Source organism: Eupeodes corollae, chromosome 1 (genome assembly GCF_945859685.1).
Source record: "Eupeodes corollae chromosome 1, idEupCoro1.1, whole genome shotgun sequence".
Taxonomy (NCBI): Eukaryota; Metazoa; Arthropoda; class Insecta; order Diptera; family Syrphidae; genus Eupeodes; species Eupeodes corollae.
This window is the reverse complement of record NC_079147.1, coordinates 130,806,964-130,831,046: the sequence shown is the minus strand read 5'-3', so window position 1 is coordinate 130,831,046 and position 24,083 is coordinate 130,806,964. Positions and strand designations below refer to the sequence as shown.

The following is a 24,083-nucleotide window of genomic DNA, read 5'->3' as shown; positions in this document are numbered from 1 at the left end:
CCGGCTGACAGCAAGCTTGTGTAGGTCACAAGACCTCTGGTCGCCACAAACCATGAGTTTGACATGGCCTTGATGCCAACCCCCATCGCTTATGGAAGGAAGTGGTCCTGGAAGCTCCCTAAAAATGCTCGAAAAGCCACCCAAGAGCTTAACCTTGACCAATTTCCAACGATCAGCCGATATTGTGCCATCATCATTGCTCCTGTCAATGACTGCAACCATGACTTTGCCCTTCGCGACGTCACTGAAACTGGATTATTTGATGGGGTTGAGGGGAGTGCTGGTGTTGTGCACCCGAGGCCAATTTGGTGTCGTCCTTATTGGACCTTCTTGTAGCAAGCACGCTTTGAGCCCATTCGACGCTAGCGGTTTGCTGCAGTGTCCTTTCAGCCCCCGATGATGCACCAGAGGCCTTTAAGATTTTCGCCGCTTGACGCCTTTGTCTATAGAGGCTTTTTAAGAGTTTGCATTTTTCTAAGGAAGTCCAAAATTTTAAATCTTTCTTTTCGTTTTGCTTGTTAGTAAATTTGTACCTTTTATTAAAAAAAAAAAGAATCTAAACATGTCTTAAAAGTGACAGTTCGTGAAAATAAACAAGGCAAATATGCTTAAAGGGACCTATTAGTTGGAATTCCCTACTGTTGACTGGACCATTCCATCCATTGCTGTTTTATGAATAAACTGATTTCATATGTATTTAGCAAATTAATAATAGTTAAAGTAGCCATTCCATAGTTTAAGCAATTTGTTTAGAGAGAGTAAAATGTTTACAATTTAACTGCCCTCATACAAACTAACTTAAAACCCACCATAAATCCATTATTATTTCAAATCATGTATCAGAACTGGGTTTCGCTGTCCCCATACAAATATTATTTAGAAACGCTCATACGTCCGTTACTTTTTTTTCAAAAAAAAAAAACAACTTTATTAAGTAAGATTCAACATTAAATAGGTTGGCAAAATACATAATTGGTCACTTCTGTTAAAAACAAGGTTTTATTATTTGTGTGGTTATTTTTGATACATGGGCGTATTCTAAATAATTTTGTGTACATGATACATGGAGCGTATGAGTGATTATCAGTTTGTAGTATGTTATTTATGTGAACCACTTTTAAGTGAGGGGTGAGCATTGGCAATTTATCTGAAAATTCGACAATTCAACAATGCGCACCAAATCTAATCCATCTTTCATTACAAATCACTAAAGCTAAATTGAAAAATCTGAAAGAATTGCTTGACAAAAGGGTTATAAGCGAGATGCTTTTTAGTCGCGGAGCCCAAGTTGCTAAATCGGGATTTACTCGAGCGTCTAAGAGACCTATTGGATTGCGAAGCTTAGATGATAAGAAGAAAAAATGTTATCATATCATATATACACTTTAATCAGTGGGGGGAGCTGCTATAAATTTTCAAAAATGTAAAAAAAAAATAGTTGCAAGGACATACTCGAGCGCGTCAGATATTAATAGCATCCATGGTCTACGTATTTTTGAAAATATACGTATGTTAATCTGATTGTTTCCACAAAAAAAATTTATCGAGCGCGTTAGATTTTCAAATGGGATGTTAAGTGAACCTAAAAGAAGGCTTTTCATTATTAGAATTTGCAAAAAAAATCGCCATTTTGAAAAACTCGAGCGCCTCAGTTTAAGATATATATGGTTCATTTATATACTCTAAACGTACTGTCTGATAATCTAACGATTATCTAGAGGGATTCGCCTCATCTTTTTTTGTATTTTTTCAAATCTTTTAGCTTAACGAATTGAAAGCTGAAAAAATAGCATGCAAAGAAAACAGTATCTACATATATATTCTTTGAAATACAAAATTTTTATTTATGAGAAAATATGTATGTATACAAAATATAAATTTTGTTGTAAATGCTGAACATCTAGCGGTATTTTTAGTGCTGTAAATAATTTGTAGCACTGTGCGTGATTTACTTCATTTAATGAAGATTCTCTTGTAAGCCTCACATTCTCGTATCCTACACGGGATTTTCGAAGAACCGGCTTACTCTGACGATATTCTAATATACATTTATACATTTTTGTAATGTATCCAACGTAAATTTGATAGTTTTTGTGAATTAGTTTCACCACAAAACGCACACTTTACATTAATTTCACTCATAGTAACTTTTTTTTAAATTTTAATTCACATAACAAACATCAAAAGTAATTTCAGGCGTTACAAATACGTTGTAAACGAAAAAACAACTGCGCGATCAGCTGTCATGGCAACAGAACCCACAGTGGGGACGGAGTGAGAGAGCCATAGATAGAGAGAGAGTGAAAGAGTGAGAGAGCAATAGGAACGCGGGAAGGGGAATACCAGTATCATGTACCTGCATTAAACTTTATCGATTATTTTTCCTTACTTTGGACATCCATTACTGCTGGACATCCTGAACGGAGTCTGCTTAAATTCCGTGGGATATTTGCGTTTCACAGTTTCTAGAAAATTAATTATGATTCTCAATAAGTTGACCTATACATAAAAATTGTTTATGATCTAATTTAGGGCACAAAATAGAAAGAACTCGTTCAATATCTTACCTCTGATCGCAGCCATAATGTTTGAGTCCAGGCCAGAGCGTCGAGGTGCATTTTTTTATTATTTTACTCACTCCTCCTTTAAATATACTCCGGAGCAAAGTTTCTTCATCGAATAAAGCCCTCACCAGGGATAAAATCATGCTTTGAAAGGTATCTCAAATGTACACTAATAAAAAAATTATTTTGTCTCAAAAAACTAAATTTTGGACTGAGAAAATCATATCGCAGAAACTGATTTTCTCGAGTCAAAAGAAAAAGTTCTTGAACATGTAAACATTTCTTAGCTCAAGAATTTTTTTCTCTTGACTCAAGAAAATGAGTTTCTTCGAAATGGTTTTCTGGGTTTAAAATTTCTGCTAATTTTTTTACTAGTGTAGACATAGAATTGCCAAAAAAGCTCGTGACGTGATGAATTTGCTGGTTGAAAATGACTTCTTCCTCGTTCTCCGATGGTTGTTCTGGATTTTCTTTAATGATAGGAACATTTTCATCATCTTCAGTGATTGGCGGGTCCTGATTGCTTGAATTACCTTTTTTCTTCTTCGCCTGAAAAATAGATTATTTTAGGTTTGTAAGAACAATACTTTAAGAAAATTTCCTTGTCTCATAAAAATTTCGACACATGAAAAACTGCGAAAATTCTTAACTGATGATTACTATCTATGGTTCAAGAAAATTATACATATACTAATCAGTTTCTTCGATGTGATATAATCTCAGCAATATGGCCCAGGAAGGTCATAGAGTAGTCTCAAAAGCGGTCCCTGGTGGTCAAAGAAGGATCACTATAGGTTCAAGATAGTCATAGAAAGCTCAAAAGCAACTCTTTAAGCCTCCTATGAGCTTCCTGGACCTCTTGTGAGCTTTCAATGACCACCTTTCACCTCTTTCAAACCTCCTCGACGATCTTGGACCTCCTTTGAGTTTCCTGTGACCATCTCTTCATGACGTTCATATCAATATAAAAATAAATGTTGTGTAAAATGGTAATATTCCTACTCATTTTTTTCTGCGCACGTAAACACTGACACAGACATCATCGTGAAATGGTGTTGAAATCTGCTGTGCCTATTGCCTAATCCGATGCTTCATGAAGATATCTTTAAAAGATATCATTTACCTCGATGAATCTGTTCGTTTGTAATGCCATTGCCACCACCGTTTTCATCCTCCACTAGTTCATTTTCTAGTCCATCAAGATTACCACCATGTCTATTGCCACCAAGTCCATTGCCAGCAAGTTCATTGCCACCAAGTCACCAGGACTATTCACAGTTCCAGTACGAGCTCCAGCCTCACTACGTCCATTACGAACTCCAGCATCAGCTCCATTGCCATTTCCCTCGTCATCATGACATTCGTTACCAAGTCTAACGCTTTGTCTGTCATCCAATTCATCATAAACCCCAGCATCAGCTCCAATGGCGGCTCCATTGCCATTTACATCATTAACACTACCACCAGCTCCATTGCCACATGTAATGCTGTATTTAGCACCACGTCCAGGTAGAATTCCAGGATTAGCTGCATCACCAGCTTGATTATTTCCGCCATCATTCATTGGCTCTTCAACATAATGATTTTTTATTGGTTTTTTAGCCGGGATTCCCTAAGAAATATACAAAAAATTGCTAGGTTAATTTTCTAGAAGTTAAAAACATTGAGATTTGATAAAAATTTTAATCTACGAATATTTGAGGGTTATACAAAATTACTGAACTGCTGCTGGTGGAATCATCATCTAATTATTTTCGAGGTTCCGCTTGGATGGCTTTTTGAAGTTATTTCGAATGGCTTCAAGAGTTCGTTCTGGACGTAAGGGTGACATTAGGCCTTCCAACATCGCTGCATACCTATTCAAAGATTTCAGGCTCAATATCTGTAAGAAAAAGGGTTGGATCTGATCAAATGTAATCAGATATGATGATGTATATCTGTTCATATTAACTTGACTATGTCTCAATAGATCTAATTAAATCCAACCCTTTTTCTTAAATCTTAAGCTGTAAAATTGATAAATCATAATATTATAAGACTGAGATAGATGTAATTAATCAACGAGATAAAAGCAAAACAATAAAAAAACGTTCACTTGGTTCATACAAGCAGTATAATTTGTCAAAATGCACCGTTATTTGCTGAGTATAGTGAAAAGTTTTGAAAGAATGCATGATCAATTTGTTGACCTTATTGCAGTTGACTATAAATGTGGATCAAGTGTAGTGAAAATCGAAATTTTCTTATTGTTTTTAATTAAATAATTAATTAATTTATTTATTATTTATAAATTTATTTTGAGTATATTGAAATTAATATTCTGCAAAAGGTATTGTTACATTTCGGATTCTGAAGGCATTTTATATTTTCTTTATTTTAATGGTGATGATGAAAGAACTCAGTAGCTTCACAAATAAAGAACTGCAAAGGCTTATTGTTTCTGAGGAAACTCATCGAGAAATTTCTCGAAAACTTAAAGTTTCATTGGGAATCATATCAAAAATACGAAAGAATATTTAGAAAATCGATCTGGAAGAAAACCAATTTTGAATTCCACCTTTCAACGGTGTATTGTGAGGCAGATAAAGTATGGCGTACATGATAATGCGGTTTAGATCAATATAAGGCTTAACCTCAATGATGTGATTAATGTAACAACTGAAGCTGTGAGAAAAGTTTTGCGCAAGAATGGTTTTCATGGACGAGCTAAAATAAAGAAGCCACTTTTGACAGACCGTCATAAGAAATTGAGGTTGGACTTTGCAAAAAAATACAAAAATTATAGTGTAGGTGATTGGGCAAGGGTAATTTGATCGGATGAAACAAAAATAAACCGTTTTGGATCTGATGGCCGTCAATAGATTTGGAGGAAACCTGGTGAACGAATAAGCGATCGGATCGTGAAACCAACACTCAAATTTGGAGGAGGAAATCTTATGATTTGGGGGTGCATGTGCTCGGAAGGGGTCAGTGAGTGCATTAGAGTGGTAGGTCACATAATTTCGGAATAATACATCTTCATTTTGGAAGAAGGACTCCCAAGAAGCCTGCAAAAATGGAACAAAAGTGTGTCGGGCATCATCTTCCAGCAAGATAATGATCCGAAACACACATCCAGAATCACTAAAGCGTGGCTGGAAAGGAATCAGTTTGAGACACTTGATTGGGCACCACAATCTCCTTACCTCAACCCGATCGAACATTTTTGGGTTGAGGTTAAACGCCCGGAAATTGTACAGATTTACAAGCATTATGGCAAAGAATTGAAATTGCTTGGCAGAGTATCAGCTCGAATCAATGGAAAATGTTAGTTGAATCCATGCCCAGAGGAATAAAAGCAGTACTCAAAGCAAAAGGAAGCCATACAAAATATTAATCAACCTGAATATCACAGTCAACATATTGATCAAGTGCTCTTTTTTTAATTTTTTTATTAATGTAAGTAAATAGATGAATTTTTATGTTCTTTTAATTGAACTATTATGCTATTTTGTTATTTTGAAAACAAAAATCGTTGAAAAATCTGGATAAATAAAAAAGTTATAAACAAAAGTCGAGCGTTGTGAAAATTATGTGATCACTAAGTTGAGTGACTGTAATTGGCTAAGAAAACATTTAGCTCATTAGTGAGTTGTCATTACAAATGTTGCTTTTTAATAAAAATCGTGAAGAAATGAATCTAATTTAAGTGAACAAATTAATAACAACACTCTAATCATAAATTACAGATTGCATCAGGTATCTCAGAACAAGCCTATCGCTGCAAATGTATGTACAAATGCTCCTATCGCCAATTTGACTATTCAAATCTACTCCTATTGATGACCTTGATAATGAAAATTCAATTAGCACTGCAGTTTGTGAATCAACTGATGACAATATGAAAGAGGAGTTAAAGCTACAAATAACTGACCTTTGATGTGAACTAAACTTTCTCGATTCAAAAATTCTTTTTTTTCCCCAAAACAATTTAGACTTTGTTAAGAATTTTCTTAGCTCATTTATCCTTCTTTTTCTGTTTAGAATGATAGTTTATATTTGCTGTTTACTATTGATCATTGAGATTGAGTCGTTGTGTCTGTCTTTCTGCTGAAACTACATATCGCACCTCCGGTGCAATATCGACGCAATTGCAATTTTTTCTGAAATTGAGTTAAGAACGCCATAATGTCCCAAATGTCAAGTTTTATCCGTCGTAAAATTGACATGATTGTATCTTTGCTAGTGCCCAAAAGAGGCCACTTTTTCGTTTGACACAAAAGTTTAAACTATAAAATTTTTCGGAGCAACAAAGTCGTAATGTACCTTGCGCTCCACAATAGTTCAAACCCTTCACAAGCTCAAAAAAGAAACAGGTGAAAGATATAAAAGGTAAGAATATGAACTCTAACTCACTGAATAGTCAGCTATTTTTAGGACTCTTGAAGTCGATTCTGTAGGCCTATTTTAGGGCGATATAGTATTTTCAATAAGCAAGCAAACTTTAACCGTGATTCCTGAACATTTAAGAAAATTGCATTTACGTAATTATTGCACCGGAGGTGCGATATGTTATTTTTTATAACTCATTATATTTAAGGAGTGTCATCAATTGGATTGGAATGAACAATTGGCCAATAATTATGATGAAAACGATTCTGGAAATCAAGGCGTTCCGAATGTAACTCAGGTCACAAGCAATGATACCAATGTCACTCGACCAAACGTGGGTGAAGAAATTCCAAAAAGCCAGCTCATAAATAACCGTCTTGTCATGCGTCGCAATACAACGTATACCATCGCTCAAGATATCCTTAACTTAATAAATATTTCGTGCAAAAAAGTCTCACCAAAAACATCATAATATTATTGGAAAGTTATCATAGATCGGTATTCTCAGAATGTCTCAATCCATTTCATTTGTGACGTGTGCCATCACACGTAGGCCATGTTAGCCTAGAAAGTGATACACTCATAAACTGTCGTTTCTGCAATTCGAAGGTTGACAAACAATTGAACATTGGTTCATTTCTTCATTTTCCATTAACTGACCAACTGCGTGAAACGACTGACGCTCACAAACTGCTCTCAAAAAATCGGGAAAAACCAACTAAATATGCTGCTGAAGATATTTAGGATGGTAAAATGTACAAGCGAATCATGGTTAGTGATGATCTCATATCTATCAACTTCAAAATCGATGGAGCACCGATTTTTGAAAGCTCAAGCACGTCTGTATACCCTGTGCTTTGTACACTAAACAAGTTGAGTCCTTCTGAAAGGAAGAATCATATCATGATGTATAGCATCTGGTTCGGAAATGGAAAACCATTATTTAATAACTTAACAACTGCTACTTACCAAGTTCTTGGAAAACATCAAAGGTTTTTCCAATAATCAAAAAGAAGAAGGATCTATGGAATCCTTCTAATTATAGACCTATTAGTCTCCTGCCTTATATTGGAAAAGTATTAGAAGTTCTGGTCTGTAAGTCAATTCAGTTCACAAGCGAAAGAAAGGAGATAGTACAGCGGAATCAGTTTGGATTTAGACCAAACCACTCGGCAGTGCATGTTAGAGCAAAACTTATTTCAGACATAAATTAGAACTTAAATGTGAGAAGATACGCAGCTGCTTGCCTGGTGGATCTTGAGAAAGGCTTTGACACAGTGTAGAATAAGGGAATAATATTTAAACTTTTACGCTATAATTTTACACCTCATCTCATAGAGTTGGTATCTTCTATGATTAATGGAAAGAAATTAGTTGTAACTGACAATCAGTACATGACCACCAAAGTTTTAGAAGTCATTAATGGCTTACCACAGGAATATAGGAATAGAAAATATAGAAGGGAACTACAAAGTAACTTCGATAGACTACAGGCATTCTGCACAGAATGGAAACTAAAACAAAAACTATTCAAAATATGAAACCATACTGTTCCGCACCCCGCTAAGACGCGGTAGCTCAGATTTGACACATAACTGGAAAAATTTAAAAATTGTAAGCTCCAAAAAAAGCCAGAGCCATTTATGTCTCTCAAAAGCTACTCCAACCGTTTGAGGTCTGATGTGAAGATCATATGTTATCAAGCATTATTCGTCCAATACTGACGTACGCGAGTCCAGTATGGTATAATATTAGTCCGTCATACATGGAAAAATATCGTATACTACCCAACCGAAAATAGTTGGACTACCTATGATACAAATCAAACATCTGCTGATTCTTAAATTCCATCGAACATATTTAATTCAGTTATATACCAATAAGCAATAGCAAAGTACATATGTATTGATACACTTTTTTCTACGCAGAATAGTTGGCCTATGAGTTTTTTTTTATTTTACCATGTTGTTACCTCACCTTTGGTTTTGATAACGGCTTCTACGCGTCATGGCATTGTGTCAACTAGTTTTTGACATTCTTCGGCACCAACAGATTCCCAAATGGCAGGGCACTTTTCGCGGCTGTTACCTTATTTTATGCCACACCGTTTCAATCAGTGAAAGGTCAGGGCAGCTGGACGGCCATTCCAATAAAGTAATTACTTCAGCAGATAACCACGTCATTGTAGACCTAGGCGTATGACAAGAAGCAATATCTTGTTGAAAAATGAAGTCACCATTATTTGATTGAAGTCGTGGTATTGATGGGATAAGTACATTTTCCAGGATATCTCGGTACTTCACTGCATTTAAAATTCCATTCACAAAATGTAAATTGCCCAAACCCAGTCCAGACATGCACCCCTATTCCCATATCATCAAAGACCCTGGAAACTTGACATTTTTCTTGAGGCAGTCCTTGTGAAAAGCTTCTTTGACTGTTCTTATCACTCGTTTTCCTTCTTCGCCCATACAAACTTCCAATCTGGACTCATCACTCCAAATAACCGACCGCCATTAGCTTGAAGTCCTTTTTTTGCGTTGTTTCGCCCATTCGAGTCGCCTTTTCTTCTGTTTAGGTGTTAACAGAGGCTTTTCTTTGGCCTATGGCCTGCACTAATTATGCAGCTCTAATTCAAATTACAGTTAAACAAACCTTATAAAACTTGTATCCAAATTTATTCATTGCCCGCTTACAAGTGTCAACCGAAACACTTTTTTGGATTCTTTCTCTTCATTCCACAGTTATTGCAGCGGCAGTTTGGCGTCGATTTTTTTTTTTTTTAAACTTGACAATCTTGAGGTGTTGTGTCCAGTTTGTTTTACTAATTTCAAAATGTCCACTATTTTTGAATTTTGATAAAATGTTCCGAACCGATGAACGAGTTAAATTCAAATTTGTTGCAATTTTATAGCTTGATAGTCCCGTTTTGAAGGCATCAACGATTAATTGACTCAGATCGCTTGATAAAGCAACACCACGTGCCATAGTTGACTCTCAACTGTTACTGCCTTGCATCAAACAAGAGATTAATAGATAACAAATCAATTGCATCTGCATGTCATTGTTTTAATAACGGGTTTGCATTCAAAAGAGAGATAGTCCAAGTATTGCTCTCATCTTTGTTTGAAATGGAGGCAAACTGTAGCTATGCTCTTTTTAAAATTAAGTTCTGTTGGGTCTTATTAAATTACTAAATATATTCATTTATATGGGCAAAATGAAACAACTTGGGCTCGAGAAATTAGTTACAAAAATAGAATGAATGTATTAATAGTATTCCGCAAGAGTTTCTATATCTGGATGCACATGGCTACCTTTCGAATTCTACAAACGTTCCTATAATATGCCATCTTTTTAGAAGAGCGACTGACAAAAGACAATTCGCAAACGATAGCAGAGATCTAAGATACTGCGTTACCATATAAGAAAAGAATACTAATACTACTAATAGTACTGAACGCCTTGACAGATATAAATATTTGTGGCTCCACTGGATTGTAGCTGATACTTAGGCTTAGCGGGACTGGATTTAATTCGCAGTTTTCACTTCAATGATTTGTTATGAAAAATCAATGGAGTGACTGTTGCGAAGTTCTGTACTGCGTTAAGTTTAGTTTTTTAAGTTATGTTTAAGTATTAGTTCATAAATATTTTATATTTGTTTAGTTATTAAGCTTTATTTTGTAAGAAAACAAAACAATACGTATCTTCAAATGTTTTTCTCCACGTTTTCCTTGCAGATAAAAATATAAATCGTTTTTCTGTAGGTATAATAAATCGTTATATAAAAACAAAAAAAAGTTCCTGTAGATATGATTTAAAATAATACCTAAATAATAAACATAATTAATACGTACGTACCTTCGTGGTCATTAACCAAAATTAAAATATTGAAGTGTAGTTTTTTAAGTTTACTTAAGTTAAGTACCTAATTGTAATTGTTATGAATGACACATAAATAAATTGAGAAAAAAAACGCCCAAATTGATTTATTTTTTGTTTTGTCACGCCTTGACAATTATTTTGTCATTTCAATTTTACCTTTTTTCTGTAGTTAAATTTAAAAAAAAAAAAAACAAAGATATAAACAAATAAACTAAAAACGTGTTAGTAAACTTATGTGTGTGGCTTAACTACGCACAGAGTTATGGCTGAAACACAAACACGCTTCAACTTCGGGTTCGCCTGACGTTTATGAATTCAGCCATGGTGTGTTATTACACTGAGAGGTATTTTGAAAGACGCAAATAAGTGAGAAAGAGAAAGTATGTGAAATAAAAATACATTAAAAAAGTCTCAACCCGCAGAGTTCTGGGTTCAGGATAGTCTTGGATGGTTTTTGACGTTTCTCTTTCTTGCCTTTCTTTGCTTCTTGGGTTGTTTTGTTATTGTTTCTAGTGTTTCCGAGTAAACAAGAAATATGCCACCGGACAATTTCAAGTGGAGGAAGGTACTTATAACCAAATTTATTTCAGTGAAGGAATGGTTGAGAGAGTCTAGCTCTAGCTTGATACCTTAAGCTTAAGCTGTTCATCCGTTGAAATAAAGTGGCAGCCAACTTATCACCTTGCAATATTGCGCCTCTCAAAATTTTATTTTTTAATGTCGTTTGCAATGAACGACAAAAGCAGATTAAAAGTTTCTTCATTCATCCTTATATAATTTAAAAACGATGGTTTATCATTCGATTTTAGTTCTTTTTTCAAGAAAGTGAAGGATCCAAACTCGATCTATTTTCTCTCCACATTTTAATTGAATTCCCTTTTTTCTTTTGCTTGGAAATTTTTAAAGCATCCTCACAAAGGTCTTAGACATCTAAAAACATTTATTCATTGGATGAGATGAGAACAACAAATGAAAGATAAGTGTCAAAAACACGCAACCGAAAATCATCCGAGTGTAATAATACGAGATTGACGGTTTGGGTGTTCCAAAGAAAATATGCGAAACACGCAGCATACAGAAAGTCTGAGTGTAATAACACACATAGGAATTCAGTTCATATGCATACTATCACAATGAAGCTTTAACCTCACGTTTCGTTTGACAATCGTAATTAAAAGAACGAAATGTTACGTAATGGCTACGTTCAATCTCGTGTTGGATAGGGTATCATGGATAAGTGGAATTTTAGATACCTTGTTGAACGAGTTGGATAGCTGTATTGAGATAGCTGTCAAAAAAAAAAACCTCCTAGCAAATTGGTTATATCAAAAAAAAATCAAATGGGGTGGCGCAGCAGTCCGTTGCGAACCAGGGCCTAGTGACTTACAACTCTCAACCATTCCTGTGTGCGAGTACTGTTGTCAGGAATGGAGGGGACCTAAAATTTTAGGCCGAATCCGAACGGCTAGTTTGAGAAAGCACTTTTTCATGACAAGAATTACTCTTGGAGGATTTGTCGATTCCTCGCAAGAGGTAGTACCCGCGAAAATTATTTTTTTTTTTAAATTAAGGTGGCACAGGCAGGGATTGAACCCAAGACTCCTTGCATGACAGTCCAACGCACTAACCATCATGTTATGGGTACTAAAAAAAATTGGTCATATACAAAACGAAAAAAAAATTCAATTTTGAAGTTTAAAAAAATTGATCTTATTACCTGCTTTTTAAGATTCTGAGGCAAATAGCTTCTTCATCGTATATTATGTACAGAACATCCTCATATACAACTTCAACTGACATTTTGTATCTTTTTGTTCACCAACAAATGCAAAAATCAATTTTCAAGTTTCTTGAAATTTAACTATGTGTTATATCAGCTGTTCTGTCAGATACCTACATACCACAAAAATTCTTGGATACCTTTGGATTCCTCACATCTCAACTGTTTTTGATCAGCTGTTATTTTACACGTAAAACACTGACAAAAAGGTATCCGGGTACCCTATCTGTCTGAGATTGAACGCAGCGAATGTGACTTTAAACGGAAACTCTAGTTTACATTTACTGAACATTTGTTTTGTCTGATAGCCCTACAGCTATAAAAAAGTCAACACAAAAAATGCATTTGGATTTGTAGGGACAACCATTGTTTATCAGAAAAAGTTAAACAGTAAGTTATTCAAATATACATAAAATATCTATACAATTATTCTTGAAAACGTTTTATTTTTTAGAATAGAAAATGAGTTTCCAAGAACTCTTCATAGATTGAAAAACTCCGTAGATTGAGCTCCCGAAACCACCAACGTCTCTCAGTCTGTGCTTCTTCTTGCTTCATGAGCTGAACATACCCACGATAAATTGAATTTTTTCGAGTTCAAAATTCATATCTTTTACTGCACGAAAAATCAAAACAAACTTTTGAGAAAAAATACCAGCTACTAATAGCAGAAGTATCATTTTAGAAATGTCATATTAGAAATGTCATTTAAAGCAACCGCGAAGCAGCCCATCGTACCGCAGACCAAGTCGAAGCTGAAGCGTGTTTGTGTTTCAGTCATTAAAGCTACATTAAGTAATGCAAAGTCTTTGGTCGCGCTTTATGACACATGATATCATTAAATATAAGAAATAAGCTTTTCACACCAAACCCAAAATCCGGTTTTCGCGAAATTATCAGTTTTCTCTCGAAAACTAGTAGGAATTCAAAGTTGAACAAAACAAACCTACCTTTCGCTGATGGCTGCTGTCGAAACAAACATTTTACTTTGAAATTTTGTTTAAAACAACCACAAGTGCAGTTAAAATTTAAACAAAATATTATAATTAATTAAATTTACAATTTGTCCGTAGTAAGTAATATTATATATTACTAGCTGACCAGACGAACTTTTTTCCGCCTTAATGGCAATAAATAAGCAGATTGTGTTTTTTTTTTATTGGAAAAAATACAAAAAAAAAAATAAATAACTACATTCATTATTATTACTGTATTTTAGTACATAGTTTGCTCTTCACTTAAGTACCTTGTGATACACGACATTTTTTGTTTTATTATCAGGCGCAAAAACAAACAACGCAGATGGTCTTCCGACCCGTGAACATGCCACGTATAATTGACCATGGGAAAAACATGAATATTCTAGATTTACGTAGACGTATCGGAAATTGAAGTCTTTTAAATTCAAACGGCATATCGGTTGGGATCATCGGGATCCTCGGAATGAGAACTTCCTCACCTTTGAATTTTCCTACCATTATCGTAGCGTAAATTACATTGTTCATCAATTTACTAACCACCAAACGCGTACCGTTGCACAGTTTTGGTTGGTTTATGTTTCGAAGCACGATTACTACGGAGCCAACCTTTAGGCGTAAGTTTTGCGGTGGTAAGCTAGGCACGTCCAAAGAGTTTAAAAATTCAATTGGATAGTTGGTGGCTTCATCTTCATTTGTGACGCAGTCAATAGATTTGAATGAATGCATTGTTCCAATGATCTTATTTTGAATTATGTAGTTCAGGTCATCTACATCTTTATTCTTAGTCGCTAAAATTGCTCGCTCACTCAACCATTCACTATTTTTGTAGTTAGAAATAATATTTGGAAATACATGTTGATAAGTTCGTCTTTTCGAAACGCTGCTGGATTCAAATCACCTAAATATCTTGTTCTGCGTCGCAAATTATCTATTTGTTGCCTTCTGTTGTTCGCTCGACAGCTGTTTCACGGGCTGCTTCACTTTGCTTTCGTGATTGAGAAGCACGAAGTCGAGTCATACTATTGCGGCGCTGTTCACGTGCAATTTCTTGTTCTTCTTCAGTCCTTTCATTTCCAGTATTTTGTATTCTTCTTGCATTACGGCTTTGTCGGGAAAGATTCGATCGTCTTGGTCGCGGCATTATTAATTAAACTTCACTTCACTTTTAATTAAACTTCACTTCACTTCAATCCACTTCTTAATTATTTATTTAATAGAAATAGTTTTTATATTGATTTCTTACAAATATCAAATTGTCATCGATACGTCATTACATAATTGTCATTTTACGTCAATTACGTAGCTGTCATTTGCGTTTTGTTATTCCAAGTCTGATTCTTTTTTGTTATACAACGTTTTATAGTGACTGACGTTTCATGTCAAGTCACACGGGAACGCTGTCGAACGGGATAAAAAGTATCCTATGTCCGTCTCCTGGCTCTAAGCTACCTCCCTACCAGCCAAATCTGTTTTGCCGTTCTTGAGTTATAAGTGGTGTAACTAACACGACTTTCTTTTATATATATAGAAGATACAATTTATCCTTGCTTTTTGTTTTTTATTTAGAGAATTTGGAAGAGAAAAAAAAACTTTGGGGGAGCCAGGATGAAGAGTACCTGCTGGAATTTTGGGCCGAAAAGGAGCCTAAGCTGCGGGGCAATAGAAAAAATTGCCACGTATTCAAAGAATTATCGACTGCATTTTAGGGGCAGCTGGTGCAATACACTCCAGAGAAGATTAAAATGAAAATTCATAATCTCACAACAAAATATAGGTAAGTGCACAATAGTCTACATATGCACTATTTATTATTTTGCATTAAAAATTGAAACAAATCTGAGCTTTTTTTGCATTTTTCAACGGTCTGAGCGACCGTTGTTAGCATGTGCTAACTATTTAACTGTAATTACTAAAAGGGACAAAAATTCCCTACCACTACTTTTTTAGGAATAATCCATTTTGTATGAGTGGATCACAATAGTAATCCGCGCGACGACTTCAGGGTTAAATTACCAACTAATATTTGTCTAAATACGTAATTTAGAATTGTTTCTAAATCTTCATTGTTTTGGCACCTACCAAGAATTCCACTTTATATCCGAATGATATTACTCTCAATCGAACACAATGAGAGTACCAAAAAGTTGTTCATCCACAATTTTGAATATTCTTTGAACACATCTGAACAGCTGACTATATCCGCCATTTTTCAAATGTGGGGAGTATGCTTATCTTCTTGCATAAGTATTCGTTCCCCACATTTTTTTTATATGGAGTTAATACATATGCAAGTTGGTGTGCAAATAGCAGCTTGTAGGCAAAAAGAGAGCAACCGTCGAAGTTGATTCTTTCTTTTAGTTTTTTCTCTCTGATCAAGATGCTGTTATCAATTCAATTTTAATTCGCCAAACTTAATGACAAAATACTGTGGATATTCCTACCCCAAAGATAGCTGAAATTATCGTATATTCAGCGGATGATCCCAGTGTATATATTGCAATGGCTATTCTTTTTTGTAGTGGTATGCACTTCCTAAAGTTTGTATCTTGCATTTCCAGATCCTTTAGTTCATTGCAGAGTATATCGAAAGTTCTGCGGCTCATGTTTGTTTGAAATACTCATCATCGTTTACTAACATTTCACGTTCCCAAAAAGTACTGGTGCTTACCTGCATAAAATATTTATATACATATATACATAGCTTCCTATTAATTGAATTGTTATAACAAGCTTACCTTTGTCCACATATTTCTTTGTCACTTGATCACGTTTTTAAATTGCATCAATTAAAGCTTTTCTTTTCCTTCGAAGTTCCAGGATTTGCAATAGAAAACGACGTTTTTTTATGATAGAGGCTTGAGATGATGAAAAAGATTAACAAAATCTTCATATATTGTTCAGCTTTCTTTTTATATATTAAAAATAATTTCAATTGGTCAGAATTAATTTTTTACAAATAATTTGTGTAGAACAAAACTTTTTACTCACAAATTTTTTCATCAATACAAAATTTGAAGCCGGTGTCAAACAAATTTAAAAGTCAAATCAAAACGTGTAAATGTTCGGTTTAAACGATTTTCGGAAACTTTTTGCCGAAAACCCTTGTTTGGGTTTGGTGTGAAAAGCTTATAAGTAAGAAGCCTTTCAAACTTCCGACAGAACGTTCCCTGTGGTAACGATTTAGCCACAAAATCCAACAAAACCGATTTGCCTGTTTTTACGCATACATAGAACTAACTTCTTAGTTGCTGCGCCACGAAACGCACACATTGAATACACTACTAAATCAGATGTTCGATTTGGTTCATAGATGGTCATCTACATCTTCTATCATATAAAGTCTTTTTGTTTATCATTTGCAAGAGACGTCAAAGTTGAACTCATTTACTCAATGAAGAAAACAAAACAGAATTATTATGCAAATGGTAAATTATTTTGAATTTTGAACTTAAATATTCAATACGAATGGAATGATATCTTGGTATGTTGTTAATAATTTTTTTAAAAACGGTAAGTTTCAAATAATTTTAATATTTTGTTTTAGATACCGGATTACAAATGAACACACTTAACTTAAAGGCTATCAAATTTTGAAACGAAGCAATTGAATTCAATTGATTAAGTTCAAACTCATGATAATCTAAAACAATCAATTATGAGCCAAAAAAGTGTACAGAATAATTACTACGTCTTCTTTCTTTCTTAGAAATTGCAGATTTTGCGATCTCAATCATTTGTCTCTATATCTTGACTTTTTGTACATTCTCTGATTCTTTTTTTTAACAATAAAATTAAATTTGAATCGAACTGAAATAAACTTGGAAATATGTGCAGTTCTCGGAATAAGTTATGTACATATGGACTACCAAGTGTTTATATATAAAACTTCAATGAAGATGAAACCTTTACCAAAATTGTAAAAAAGTACAAAAAGTACTTTCTTCTAAAAATTTGAAAGCTTGAATACCTACATAGAGTTTATAGAGGAGATAACATCTTTGTTATCAGTTATCACTGACTACAGGTGAATTGCTTATTTTGTTTGTAAGTTTTTAGAAAGGATCAGAACTGTGTCTTACATTGTATTTAATATACATGTGATTGTAGAAAAAAGGGATTGCGATTGAAAGGACATTAGCTATTCTGGAATTCGTAAGCACCTATCCATAGTAACAAAGTTCTTAATCATGTCCTAACATTTTTCGTATTTCATTTTAACATTTGTTTTGAATATATAGGTATAACTAGTTATCTTAAATATTTTAATGAGAATACTTTTTTTGAATTTATTAGGAGGAAATTGCTGAAGACGGCGTTCTTTTGTCTTCTTTATTTAAAACGGTTGAAGGAAATGTATAAGAAAATGTGCCATTATCATTGGGTTGGGTTATATAAATATAAAATGCGATTTCAATAATCGAGATTTTAAAACTTTAAACAATGTCAAAAGCACCAGAAGCATAGTATTATAAGTTTGTTTCAATTTATGTCGAATTGGTATAATAAATACGTATAATAGTAAGTTTCACGGAAAATGTTATATTTCATTACTAGGAACTACTTTACTTACCGCTACTACTAATGGGTTCATGATTGTTCCCATTTCGTTCTTCCGATTCCTTTTACGCTACTGAAACAGTTGGATTCTTACTTAATATAGGTATGTTCCCTAAAATTTGATAAACTTATCTTGTGCGAATTAATTCGATTTGCAGTTGTTGCGTTTTGCAAAATTCTCAACTTCTGTGGAAGAAAACTCCAAATGACAATTTTATTTAAAGCAAACTTACTAAATAATTCAAGTTAAAAATATTAATATAAAAATATGTAGTATAATGATTTTTAAAATAAAATAATTACTGATTAGCACAAGTTTTTAGGTTTAAAATACGTTGTTGCTTGCGTCAAGCTTTGGTTTCCTCTTTGCCATTTTTCTTTTCGTGTCAACGTTCACAATTTAAATTAGGCTTGTTCCAATGTGATTTCTGCTCTAGAACGGAACAGAGTAATCACTAAAAAAACGATCTGAATCTGATTGAATGACGTTATTGAACTTTTTGCTGGTACACTTCAAAAGTTGACGAAAATATCTTAGTTGCCTTGACTTTATTGTTGTTAAGGATAAAAGAATTGGTCAAAGTTTCTCGAAAAATTTAGTTGCCTTGACTTTTATCAACTTCCATTAAACTTATACCAGACAATTTTTGTTGTGGGGAACTTTATAGTTAAAAAAGAGGAAATAATATGGTGACACTAAGAGCACATAAAAATACAATAATGAAAAAGCTCATATACATAGTAGTTATCTAGTGCACGAACAACATGCAACTCCATCTACAAAGGTTTTAGCAACACAAATCTCTTATGGCTGAATCACAAACACGCTTCAGCTTCGGCTCCGTCTGCGTTACGGTGGGCCTGCTTCGATGTTGCTGAAATGCCATTTCTATTATTTCATCTTTCCAAAGAGCAAATATTATGTTTGTTGACATTTTTTACAGCCGTTGAACTGTCAGATAAAGCAAATGTTCAGATAATTGAACTAGAGCTTCTGTTTGGCATAACATTACGTTCTTTTCCTTACGATTGTCAAACGAAACGTGAGGTTGAATCTCCATTGTGATAAAAGCATTGAATTCCTATGGCTGAACTCGTAAACGTCAGGTGAAGTGGAAGCTGAAGCGTGTTTGTGATTCAGCCATTAAGGCTAGGCGCGCACATGCAACTTTTTTGAAACCAAATAGTTCGATTGTTAGTTGCCGAAACATTGCGCCCAAAAGCAACTCCAAAAGTAATCAACGAAATAAACCAATACATAGAGAACATTTTTCACTTTTTATATCTCATGCACGATACAAAATAGTTTCGAATTTGTCATATTCTCGTGTTTCTGTTCCAGTAAACTCGAATGTCCAACCATAGTCCTTGGTTATGCGATTCTTGAGTGTTACCTCGACCCCAACGACACTGCAAATCGGACGATTCCAGCAATCTCGAAATCTCCGATAGACAAAGTGTGAATAGAAGCTCTCTAAGGGATCATAAAGCGTAACAAAGCCCTGAAAACAAACCGAATTTCAGACTCAGTCAGTCAGTTCGTGGATTTCAAATCGATTCAAATCGTCATCTTACCTCTCAAATATTTTTTAGCTACTTTTGGGGCACACATCAACTGATTGATGCAGCCCAATATCATGAGCAGGTAAAAGTCAAGATATGTTAGGCAGGCTGTGTGCAGAGGAACCTCTTCGAATGACGATTTGCTGCGATTAGGATCATCATAGAATCCTCCTCCTCCTGATACTGCTGATCCTGTGGCTGCTTTTCCGTTGCAGTCCTGTTTATGTTGCTCTTTATTGTATGCATTTCCATTTGCAGACAGCGTTGTTTTACTCTTGACATTCCTATTTGTGAGGCAAAATTCCATTTGAAATAATTTTGCCGTTTGATGAGGGTTTAGGCTTTACTCCATTTTTTAAACGATGAAGCACTTTGATATGATTGAAGTACATAATAATCTGAAAATAAAACAAAATTACGAAATATGTTTTGTTATGCGATACAAATCATATTTACCTCCGCCTTTCAGAACATTAATATATTTGACGTTTAAAAAGTAGCAAATTGAAATATGAAGTATATTATCATAGACACACCATATAAAGACCGGAAACCAATCTGTCTGCCTACAAGCTGAAACGTCAACTTGCACGCACCATTAAGTCTAACATCAATACACCACTGCTTACATCAATTCACCACCCTCCAAAGTCAATTCACCACGAAAATAAAGTAGAGTGATGAGAAATTCTTTATAAAAGGTTACGGCGACAATAGCTATTGCATTTTTTGGGAAGAGTACGATAAGGCGAAGGCGACAAAGTTTGATGACGGATTTGTATAGAACAGTTAAAACAACAACAAAATGCAAATTTTATTATCCTAACATAAGTGTCAATTGGTTTCTTATAATTTAATTGTGTTTTTGTTTAAAATTGAATTTTTGAAATGTGTAAATCACGTTTGTTCGTCCATTCGTTCATTCGTTGTTCGCTCTCATGTGCAAGGCTCTTTATATATACAAAGCATTTGGGTTTCCATCTTTACTATAGTATCTTCGTCTCCACCAGCGCTGGCAGTGTAACTGAAGTTTTACTGCAAGAACACTCTATATGAAGATATAAATCTTTTGTACGTATCGCCCTCCAAAACCCATTTGTTTACATTAATGTATTTGTAATGTGGACGAATTCAACAAGAAAAATTGGCGTATTTTCACGCATACACAGAATTAACAACTGAGTATTTAGGGAAATTTCATAAATTAGAGAAGAAATGACACACACACTTAAACGAGTTTATGAGTTTGATTACCGGTTTAGCTTGTAGGCAAACCAAGCTGGCTACCGAGGATTTACATATATCTTTATTAAAGTATTTTCGCTTTACTGTTCTACTTTAATTTTGTTACATCTTTTTTTTTAACAATATTTAAACTTCCTTTTACTTGTGAGGCTCATGCAACTATTAACTGACAATTTAGTATTTATTTAATAAAACACTTTTTGGGTTCATTATTAATAATATGTTTGAGCAAATTAAACAAAACAAAAAAATAATCAATCAGTCAAAGTGGTTGTGTCTCGCTAGTGGATGAAGTTGAAATTTGTACCTTGTCCAACTTAAAAACTGCACATCCGTTTTAGCGATTAATTCAATCTCCCACGAAGTTTCAACATACCATTGATCCACGTCACTCACGCCGTAATTCATGGAGAAATGTTTCTTTCACAACTCTGCCAAGGCAATTTGTTGCACACCGTCGTCGTAGGGTTTCATTCCTGTCCTTATTTTATCGCTACTTTTATTAAAATTATGCTCTAATGAAGTAGTACCCGTGGCATGATGGTTAGTGCGTTGAACTTCTGGACATTTATTTTCAGTTTCCAGTCGTCGCAATATCGCTGAATCTTGTCGAATTCTCTTGCATCGTGATTGGAAAATGAAAATAAATGTCCAGAAATCAGAGACAATTCTGTTCCGGACTTCCTTGGCTAGGGCCACTAGGGATGCATGCAAGAATTGTCGCAAGATGGTCATCGTTCATCTTCACGGGCAGCCATTAGCGAGCAAAAGTGTAGTAAAGTACGTCGGTATCTGGTTAGATCAGTATTTATATTTCGACAGACATATAAATGCTGCTCTGACCAGGGCCAGAGGAGCCTTCGCTCTGACGAAACGGCTGTTTTACAGCAGTCGGCTTGACCCCAGAGTGAAGGTAATTCGCTACATGGCCCTCATACAGCCGATGATCGTTTATGGTTGTCCTGTGCTCGAATCAACAGAATTGATCATTTTGTGATAAAACTCGTTCGAGGTCACATTGCAGGAGCTATGTCTCTTGCCCTTGGAGTTAAATCAAGGCGCTGGTTCTTTAGGTTGAAAGTCGTGCGCCAGGTTAACTTCCCGACCGCATAAAGAAAACCCAGTTGCGAAGCCTCGGATACGGACGGATTTAATGTTGACAACCCACACAAACGAATTAGGGACAACGACCTTCAGATATGAACGTGGAATGTAAGGTCTCTTAATAAACCACGTGCAGTCGAAGAATAAGCGGAGGCCTTACATTACTATAAAGCACACATCACCGAAATCCAGGAATTTCGATGTGATGGCCCGGTTAGAAAGAAGATGAAAAATTGCGATATTTGCAACATTTACTATGGTGACTGCTACCAAGAAAACCAACAACGCTTATTTGGATGCGGCTTCGCCATTGAAGCCACACTTAAGCAACATGTCTTGAGTAATAGATGCATCAACGAGCGCCTCATCACAATCCGCATCAAGTCTAAATTCGGCAACATAAGCATAATATAAGAACACACCCCGCAGAAAAGAAGGATGGCAACACCAAGACTACGTTATTAACATTGTTCTTCTGATTTTAATTCCAAGCTAGGAAATTAAGATATTTTTGGTAGGGTGATCGGTAAAACCAGCTTGCACGACAACACTTACGATAACGGAAATGAAACGGAATGGTATCAGCTGCGCGTTTTCCACACCTCAACATCCACAAATCAATTCCCACATCAATCATATTGCATTCAATGCTAGACACGCTTCCAGCATCATAGATGCCGGACCACCACATCGTTGTAGCCAAGGCAGCACTTCGGGTTTCCAGACCAAAGGCAAATCAGGGAGATGCTGGAAGAAGATACAACGTCGAACGGCTACAACCACAAGAGATTGATAGATCCTTCTCGGACCGAGTAACAAGTAACTTGATTCGAAGTTCTCTGCACAATGTATCGAGAACCAGTGGCAATATTGCCAATATGCAAACAAAGAAACCGCCTCTATCATGCTAGGTTTCAAACAGAACCCAACAAGAAATCCCTGGTTCGATGAGGAATGTCGGCAGGCAAATGCAGCCAAATAACAGGCATGCAAAGCGGCGGCCGGTGTGCGCTGCATAGAAGGACGAGAGCTGCTCACGAGCTCATAAGCAGAAGACGCCAGATTTCTTAGACGGAAAAAGAGAAAGGATGAGAAGCGTGTGTTTGAAGATGTTGAGAGGTTCAAGAGCAGAAATGAAACTAGTAAGTTTTATAATCAGGTGACATGATATTTACAAGTGCATAAAACTGGAACCGAGAACTGCAAAGACGAAAGTCATCATAGTGGAACCGTAGTCAATGCTGCGGATATGGAAGGACTACTTCTTGAAGACTGTATAACGGCGGCGGAATTTCGGTGTTAGGCAGGATTATCCATTCAACATAGACGCCGAAAGCCTACAACTCTGTCTTTCGGACTTTGAGGAAATAAAGATTGCCATATCTAAACTGAAGTCTAAGAAAGTCCCTGGAGCAGATGGCTTAAGTTCTGAGCTGAGCATTAGTCTACTTAATATCGTTATAAAATCTTCTCTACCATGATATGTGAACGTATAGAGCCATTTCCAGTTTAAGGATCCTTGCCAAACTCGTCAATTTGTTCAGAAAGACCATGGAAAATTCGAGCTATTCCATCCATTTGGAAACAACTTTACAGAACCTTTCGATGTCAAAAAAGGCTTTAGACAAGGACAGGTGTAATGCGCTGTCATGCGATTTCTTTAACATCCTCCTTAAAAGAATAGTAAAGGGCTCCCACATCAACACTAGGGGCACTATATTTCAAGAGTCTGTCCAATTACTAATATATGCTGATGACATTGACATTATCGGAAGAACTTAGCATGATGTCAATGGGGCTTTTGTGACTATTAAGGCAGAGGAGGAAAAAATGTAGAACAATGTACATGCTGTCAACAAGAAAGGATGACCGTTGTCTCGGTCAATAACATCTGGGAACATCTAGCTTGGGACCGAGCTAGATGGAGAAGTTTGTTGGGTGAAGCCCTAGTTCACACAGGGCTGTAGCACCACCTTAAGTATGTAACTAAGTGTTAAAAACTAATTCCCTCGAAAAGTCAAGCCTCAATTG

The 24,083-nt window shown here is 35.3% G+C and overlaps 2 long non-coding RNA genes across 3 annotated transcripts; one reads left to right on the top strand and one right to left on the bottom strand.

The window, feature by feature from the left end:
* Window positions 1–15,374: 15,374 nt before the first annotated feature.
* LOC129943020 (uncharacterized) lies at window positions 15,375–20,219 on the bottom strand. 2 transcript variants are annotated; one of them, XR_008781148.1, is made up of 5 exons: window positions 20,160–20,219; window positions 18,444–20,101; window positions 18,154–18,326; window positions 16,319–16,438; window positions 15,375–16,251 (listed from the first exon to the last, which is right to left on the bottom strand). It is a non-coding gene; the product is annotated as an uncharacterized LOC129943020 (long non-coding RNA). The 2 variants fall into 2 exon arrangements; XR_008781147.1 differs by having other exon boundaries at window positions 18,154–20,101.
* On the top strand, window positions 16,910–17,627 carry LOC129943019 (uncharacterized). Its single transcript, XR_008781146.1, has 2 exons — window positions 16,910–17,064; window positions 17,128–17,627. It is a non-coding gene; the product is annotated as an uncharacterized LOC129943019 (long non-coding RNA).
* Window positions 20,220–24,083: the final 3,864 nt, after the last annotated feature.